The sequence below is a fragment of the Strigops habroptila genome, chromosome Z (genome assembly GCF_004027225.2).
Source record: "Strigops habroptila isolate Jane chromosome Z, bStrHab1.2.pri, whole genome shotgun sequence".
In the NCBI taxonomy this organism is placed as follows: domain Eukaryota; kingdom Metazoa; phylum Chordata; class Aves; order Psittaciformes; family Psittacidae; genus Strigops; species Strigops habroptila.
The window spans coordinates 97,844,159-97,852,139 of record NC_044302.2 but is presented as its reverse complement, the minus strand read 5'-3'; the positions used below and the strand labels follow the sequence as shown (position 1 = coordinate 97,852,139).

Here is a 7,981-nt window from a genome sequence, read left to right as displayed (position 1 = left end):
AAAATAATAAAAGCTTTAAAAATATATATTTTAAAGCCATATTCAATTAGTAAATTCTGATGATATGGGGTGTGGTGTGTATTACAGCAAATATAGTGTGTGTGTGTGTATAAAAAAGTATAGTCATAGTAAATGCTGCTAAATGCATGCTATGACAGTGTAATTACCCAATTTAAACCGATATGGATCTACAGCTATGTAGAGAGCTCTATGTGCATCTGTGTGTCTGTGTGTGTCTGTTAGAACAAATACACTTTGTGTCTCATTAAAGCTGGCATTTATATGGATAAAATCTACTATATGTATTGATAAATATAAAGCTAACCTTTAACAATAAATACTGTGAAATATGGTTTATGAAAATAGAATTTAAAAATGTTTTTCAATAGCCACATTATTTTTAATGTTGGTATATAAGTGTGTTAAAATATATCAATTCACTTTTATATATTATATAGATAAAACTAATGAGCAGATACACGCACATGGAGGAGGCTGAGCAAGAGCGTGATTGTGTCTGTGTTATTTAAACATGGGTGTGAAGATTTTAATGGAATGTGTTACATGAATCTAAGCGACTACTCAGAATCAATTCATAAGAGTATCCAAAAACTGAAAGATTTAAACAAAGACTTGCAGCTAAATCAAAAATGAGATGCTTTTGGTCTGTTTTCATAGCTCGGGAATTTTGGACCGTGGATCAAAAATATCACAGGGTTAATTTTAATAGCTCTAATTGCTGTATTAATGATTGCATTATGTCTTTCTTGTCTTTTTTCTTGTGTTCAACGATCAATTGAAGGAAGTATGAATGAGGTTATGGTCACACAGTTATATGCGAACCTTGCCCTTCCACAGATAAATAAAGATGGGGGAGATGTAGGAGAGGATGGAAACTACTTGATTAATGCCAAAGAGAAGTAACTGCTTGGCTGGAGAAGAAAGAGTTAAAGAAGCAGCAAAGTACACTGTGTGATCAAGCAGAGCAACCCAGCTGGACAGGAGTAGGAGAAAGATAAGGAACTGGTTATTTTGGGACTGTTTGTGAAACGACGAAGAACGTTGGAAAAAACAAAACTGTAAACCAGGAACTAAACATGATGTGCTAAAACTAGCTCGGTATAAAAGGTAGAGCAATAGGCTAAAAATATCTTTTGCTAGAATGGTATAAAAGCTAGAGCAATAGGCAATAAAGTGATTCGCTGCACAAAGATGCTCCGAGTCCGTGCCTTTCATATGCCACACCCTGGCAGTAAAGCAGCAGGATGTGTTGCAGCTAACCCTGTGTGTGTCTCATGCTTCGCTTCTGGATTTAAGGTCCCACACTTCAAGGTTTCACCTATTTTTTTCTTTTTAATTTTTCTTCCACCACTTTTAAAATTAACAGAATCAAAGCAGTGACATTTTTGCCCATTAGCCTGATTGTGTGTTTGGTGCGGCCATTATCCTGGAGAGCCGTGGTCACCTCTGGGTACTCGGTGACTTAAGGCCAGTGTGTCCTACGGCCACACCAGCACCAACAGCAGACTCTGAAACTCTGAAAGACCTTAAATGAGTTTGCAGCAGAAGGTGCTGGCACACTGGGGACGCAGGCTGGGTGAAGCCATCTCCATGTGAACCCTGTGTGCCAGCAGCCCTTCATCATATGTCTCCTGTGGTAGCATGGCAACCCCTCTGAGCGGATGTATCAGCCTAAAGCGGACTGTCTCATAGCAAAGAGGTCTAGCCTCTGCAGAGATTGATGGTTTTATCCCATGTCTAGTGCAAGCTTGCAAACTGCAAGTGATGACAAGTGCATATGTACACGTGGGATGAAAGGCTGTCTTTCAGGGAAATGTGTAAAGGCTCATGAAATTGAGCTACACCAGATAGCAGATTTCAAAAGACTTGGGTTTAAACCTGCTTGGAAAAGGGATGGGCAGGAAAGAGAGAGAAGACAAACCAGTCAACACACTTTGCTTTCATAGATCCCCAATGCTTTTTTATTGCACCATACTTGTGGGAGAGAAGTCAGCTGGGACTGCAGGACCATGGAGTACCTAGGGAACATGCAGTGCCTTTAGGAAGCTGGTTTGGTCTCCCCAGAGGTAGTGGTGTGCTGAGTGACCCCTTCCACATTGGTCCTGCAGACCTTCCTGAGCTTAATGCTCATCTTTGAAATACGTGGTTGGGTAAGGGGATGACTTCTACTCTGGATGAGGTCTTTTACAACATAGGTGGTTCTATGATTATAGGACTTGTGGTTTACATGTTGCTTTTTTTGTTGCTTTCAGTCTATGGAGGCAGTTGCTTTCTTTTGCAGCTATGCCTGTTGCAACCATTCTTTTAGTTGCTTGAAAGCTTGCCTTGGGGAGTATTAGAGGAAAATATTTCCCACACTATTGATTGGTTCACACAGCAGGAGTTATGCCAATGTGCTGCCTATTATAAGCTGTTCGAGAATCCCCTCAAGCCCAGTCAAAGGGTTTTGCTCCCCATTTGGGGGTCATTTCTCTCTTCTCATGATTGGGAATCTTATTCTGAAAGGGCTGGTGGTGAAGGTCTGCCCATTTTATTCTTGTACTAAAGCTATTCCAGAAGTCCTTTGCATGGAGGTGAGGGGCTGCAGCATTGAGACAGCTGAAAAGCAAGGCAGCCTGGGGAATACTGAATTTCATGTCTTGCTCTCTCTGGGAACTATCTGAGCTCCCTTGTAGAAGAGTTCAGTTTTTGGTGACAGAATGAAACCTGCTGGGCTTCCCTGTATGGTTCTCCATGTATTCTGTCTATCTGAGGAGAGATCGGATCAGTTAAAAGCATGTGTAAGTAGAGGAAGGACAGGGTGAAGGATGCTTCTGCCTGAGCGGAAGGTGAGGAGTCAGGGCCCAAGAGTCATGCTAAAGATGAGTGTGTCACTTTGGCTGTCACATTTGGAGAAGAGTCACATCTAATTATGGCTTCATGATGTCTGACTCTGGGCAAAGGCATGTAAAAGGGTATGTCCTGCGGCTCACTTGTGATTGTGTCCCCAGCTTAGTGCTTTTCAGTGATTTCTTCCTCTCCCCCACCATATCAGCTTCAATTCCCATGTCTGCCAAGCGGGTTGTTGGTGGTGAGCCCACCGTGGTGCGCCTTGGTATCAGGTCTCCATAAAGCCCAGGCTGGCCCAACCTCTTGCCCTCCCACCAGCTCTGGGAGGGCACTTGGGGAGCACAGAGCCAGGGCATTGGGAGTCCCGGAGTCACGCGCATCCTCATCTCTGTGTTTTCTTCTGTGCAGGAGGACACCTCTGCCCACCCTGACCAGTTCGCCAGGTGAGTTCCTGGCTTTATGGGGTTTCTGGCTCCACAGAAGAACTCTGCTTTTGCTCTTCCTCATCAGATCATGAGCTTGAGCTCTCTCAAGGGAATGGTTTAGGTGAAGCTCCTGCTCTAAGTCCAGTCCCCACTGAAAGATGCTGGCAAGTGGCACTCTGACTTTGGAGGCAAGGTTTCACTCAGGAGGAGTTCTCATCAAAGCCCTGTATGTAGGCATTTCTGAAGCTTAAGGATGTCCAAGCTTGGGATCCCCCCAGTCTCTGCGGTTTGGGCCTTTCCCTGCTTCAACAGCATGAGCTCTGTAATTCCCAGTGCCACTTTAGTGATGGAACTTGGTAAAATGCCTTGGTGTTTTGGCAAATCAAGACATCTCTTTCAGCCTCATCCACCATTGCCTCCCATCCCTTTAACATGGGTGCCCAGTGTTTCCGTCCTGTGTAGAGTCTTGTAATGAGCGCTTCTCATAAGCAGAGCTAATTTTTTTGTGCTCTGTGTTTCAGGTGAGCCTGATTATGCCACAGTTGATGGCTGCAGCTTGATACATCCCTAATAGCCACAGTAAGTACTCATGCTTGCTGAAGATAGGATTTTATGTGAGATGTAGCTACACATTGAGGAGGGTCAATGAAGAAAGAAAGGCCACTGGTTAAGGGATGACAATTTGAGGTGACCAGCTTGGAGTGACAATCATGTCAGGTCTCTTGTCACTTGTCTGAGCTGGAGCTGTGGTTTAGATGCTGTTGATCCTGTTCTATAGGTTCTCCTGGCAGAAAATGCTGGCTGGTTTGGCCAGTGTGGTGGTGTTTCTAGTTACTCCCAGCCACACAGAGCTGAAGTGCTTCTCCGTTTCAGCAAAGTATTAGAGGACTCAGATAATGATTTGTACATTCAGAAAGTGCCTATTAAAAATCTGTGCCTTTGATCGGCAAACTCCTTGGACAGATAGCCCATCTTCACTCGGGGGAAGAAAAGGAATATAAGCGATGGACCCAGACCCTGACACAGGGGCGATCTGTGTCAGAAGAAGTTTTTGATTTGAAGTTCTTCTGAAACACAGCCATTTGGAAGAGGCTGGAGATGACCAAGAAGTCATACGTGCTGAGGGGAGTGCTGGCTTATGTTTTGGGGCATATGTGTCCCGCTCAGATCTCAGGTTAAGCTTTTCCCTGTTTCTAAAGTCCTTCATTAATGGTGATTAAGCTTGTAATTTAGGTTTAATTTTGGCCACGTCTCTCAGGGAGCTCACTTTGAGGAGCACCAGCAATACACTGTGTGTCCGTCTTAGCTGTAGATGTGCTCCAGGCTTAAGTGCTGATACTGGGAGCTGATTTGCATCTTGCCTGGTGCAGCAGTCCACAGCGCAGCTACCCAGTGAGAGGCTGTGCTGCCACAAAGCTGCACCCTGCAGTGTTGCTGAGGATCTGGAGAAGATAGTCAGCTCTTCCACCACCTCTCCCATGAGGGGCTTGCACATTTTTAGGTTCATGGTATAGCTTGTGCCTGGTAGGCTCTGCAGACCCTCATTTGATTAACTTTTGGTAAAGAAGTCCCTTGGACTTGTTGTGACTACGTACACCTGGAAATAAACTTAGCTGGTAATGTTGGGCTGGAGCCCTGAAACTCATTTTCTGACCATATCTCCTCAAAGTTCATGCTTTTTTAGTTACCATATACATGATCATGGCTTTGATTCAGAAGCTTGTGTGTCACAGGGATCCTGTTTTCTCAGATTTCCTCATGTGCAGCACTGCTTAACAGCTCCTCAGTGCCTTATGACACAGGGATGCAGGATAAGGGGACCAGCACAGAGTTCAGCTGTCTAAATCTGGTGCCAGGTGCCTAACTTAGGAGCAATGGGAGTTGCTGCTTGTCTGATGTTCTTCAAGTTGAAGCTGCATGACTTCAGTGCATGTCTGAGCCAAACAGTCCCTGGAGCTTTTACTGTATTTCCTTGTGTGGAGAAGACGACAGTGAGCTTAAACATCTGTCCTACTGCATTACAATGGACTGTGCAAAGTGCACATGCCAAGGAATCAGTTGTTCATTTTCATTTCTGAAAAGACCAAGTGTACAAATATTCTTCTGAAGGACCCTGCTGTAGTCTTAGTTCTCTAAATACATATTTTAAAATTAAGTTTTGAGACTTGTGTGCTGGATATCTTTCTTCTAAAGAATGTCACGTTCCCTTTTTGTCAGGGCTGGGGCTGCTACACCTTCAAAGCACCCTAGGATGTTCAGGTTCCTTCTCCTGGAAGGAAGCCTGCAAAAGCATATCCTTGCTCAGCCTTTACTTCCTACTTGCTCAATACCATGCCAGCTCTGGGACAGAATACACCAAGGCACGCTGGCAGGAGAACAAGTGCTTGTGGTGAGCCATGAACTGCAGGCTACATAGGGCTGTTTCTCCTGGAAGAGTGTCTACTCAGCAATACATTGCAGCTTCTTTATCGGGATTTTTCAGCTGGCTGAGCACTATAGATGGTGTTAGGCTTTTCTGCGTGCGGAGGGCCCCAGCGAGGCTGAAAATGGCCTTGCACATTCACTAAACACACCCATGTAATCACGGAATAGCGGTGCTGGTTCTGAATACACCGACTGAATAGACCTAAAGCCAAGCAAACCCTGGCTTGGAAAAGGAGTGACCAGAAATGGAGCTACTGGGAAGCAAGTCTGTGCACTTAGGAAATGTCTTCAGCATCCTCCCCTACCTGCTTGTCTTCCAAGTGGTGGAGAGGACTTTGGCCTCCTCCTGGACCCCTCTAGTGAGGCTGAGTTTCCTCCCAGGTGTCTGTAGAGGGCTCTGGCCTCCTCCCAGCCACCCACAGAAGTGCCTGGCCTCCCTACAGACCCTGATAACCAGCTGCAGAGCTCCTGCCATCCCCCCTAGGGACAGGGAGGCCACAAATGCTTTAATAAGACAGAATAAGAAGAGGGATATAGGTAGCATGTAAACCTTACGTCCCTTCAGATGCTGGGCACCCTGCCTTCAGGCAGAGTTCGAGCTCTCCCTTTTTGGTCCTAGGAGCTAATACGTAAAGTATCACAAGAAAACAGCATTATTCGTGAAGGAAGTTCACATGAGAACTTCTTGCTGCGTTTCCAGATACAGGCAGGGCCAGGCAGCTGGTGTAAGGGTCAGTATCAGGCGGGAGCTGCCTGTAGACCCCCTGTTACCATGAGATGTACCATGAGATGGCCAAGCTCATCCTGCAGCCACGGGGCTTGGGCAATGCAGACCAGCCCCGTGCCTGCCGAGGGAATCACCAGCTCCATAATGTGCAGTGGGCTCCTGGTCAGGATCATCTCTGCCTTGAAGGCATTCACAGTTTCCCCTTCCCACAGGTATTCTAACTTACAGATGATGTTGATAACAAAGGCTTATAACTTGATAACTGAATCCCAAAGTGCACGGTCTAATAGAGTGGACATTACCTATTCAAGATCATTAGGTCCTCGACTACGATGTCTTCTGCAAGGAGGGACTGAGCTCTGCAGGGGCTCTTCCATCTGGGGACTGGATGACATCCCTTCTGCTCCAGTGGGGCTTGGCCTCGGCTCCAGCGGTGGCTCCCTGGGGACAGCCGAGCACCAGGGCAGGGAGCAGGAGGGTCAGTGATGCCTGGTCCCCCAGGCTGAGCCAGCAGCCCCGCTGTGGCTGGAGATGCCTCAGGCACTGCAGCTCACGCTGTCCTGCTCCAATGGCACTTCCAGGTCCTGCTATGACACGGGTAGAAAGAAGAGACCTCACACTCGGCATCCTCAGTAGTAGGGGCTTGGTTTCTCACCTCACATTCCCTCTAGCAGCAGCTTGACGTCCCGACAGACCCTTATAGAGACACCCGGCCTCCTCCCAGGCTCCTGTGGAGGAGCCTGCCCCTCCTCCCCGAGTCCTCCCCCCGCGGCCTTATAGGAGAGCCTGGCCCCTCCACAGGTCCGTATAGGGGAACCTGGCCTCCTCTTAGGCTCCTATAGACGAGCCTCGCCTCCCTGCCAGTGCTTATAGGGGGAGCCTGGCCACCTCCCAGGCTCCTGCGCAGAAGCCTGGCCACTCCCTTATAGAGGAGTCTGGATTCTTCCCTGGCTCCTGTAGATGATCCTGGCCTCCCATCCGGTCCTCAATAGGGGAACCTAGCTCCTTCCCGGGCTCCTACGGAGAAGCTTGGCCTGCGCACAGGTCTTTACAGAGGATGCTGTCCCCCCACAGGCCCTCATGGCAGGGCCTAGCCTCATCCCACAGGATCCTATGGAGTAGTCTGGCCTCCCCCCCGGCCCTTATTGAGGAGCCCGGCCTTCCCACAGGAGCCCATAAAGGAGCCCGCCCCAACCCCGCTCGGCTCCTGACAGGAGGCTCGGCCCCGCCCCGCCCCGCCCAGGCGCCGGCGCACAGGGCTGCGTTGCGTCCTTCCGTGGCTCATGTAGCCGCCGCGCTGCTGATTGGACGGGAGCCCGCAGGGGGTTTGTTAGTCCCCGCCATTTCCGCCCGCTTGCGGCGCGGCCGTGGCCGTCGGCGCGGTGTTTCTGCAGCGCAGGACCATGGCGGAGGCGGTGAGGGGGCCCCGCACGGCCCGCGCCAAGAGCAGGCCCAAGGTACCGGGGGGACGGCGGGGAGCGGCTCGGGGTGAGGTTCCTCCGGCCCTCGGCCGGGCTGGCACCGCTGCCTCTCGGTTGTGGCGGGTCCGGTGGGT

At 48.7% G+C, this 7,981-nt stretch overlaps 1 long non-coding RNA gene across 1 annotated transcript; it reads right to left on the bottom strand.

The window, feature by feature from the left end:
- Positions 1–5,476: 5,476 nt before the first annotated feature.
- LOC115600616 lies at positions 5,477–7,509 on the bottom strand. The gene is made up of 3 exons (XR_003989080.1): positions 7,346–7,509; positions 6,729–7,314; positions 5,477–5,556 (listed from the first exon to the last, which is right to left on the bottom strand). It is a non-coding gene; the product is annotated as an uncharacterized LOC115600616 (long non-coding RNA).
- Positions 7,510–7,981: the final 472 nt, after the last annotated feature.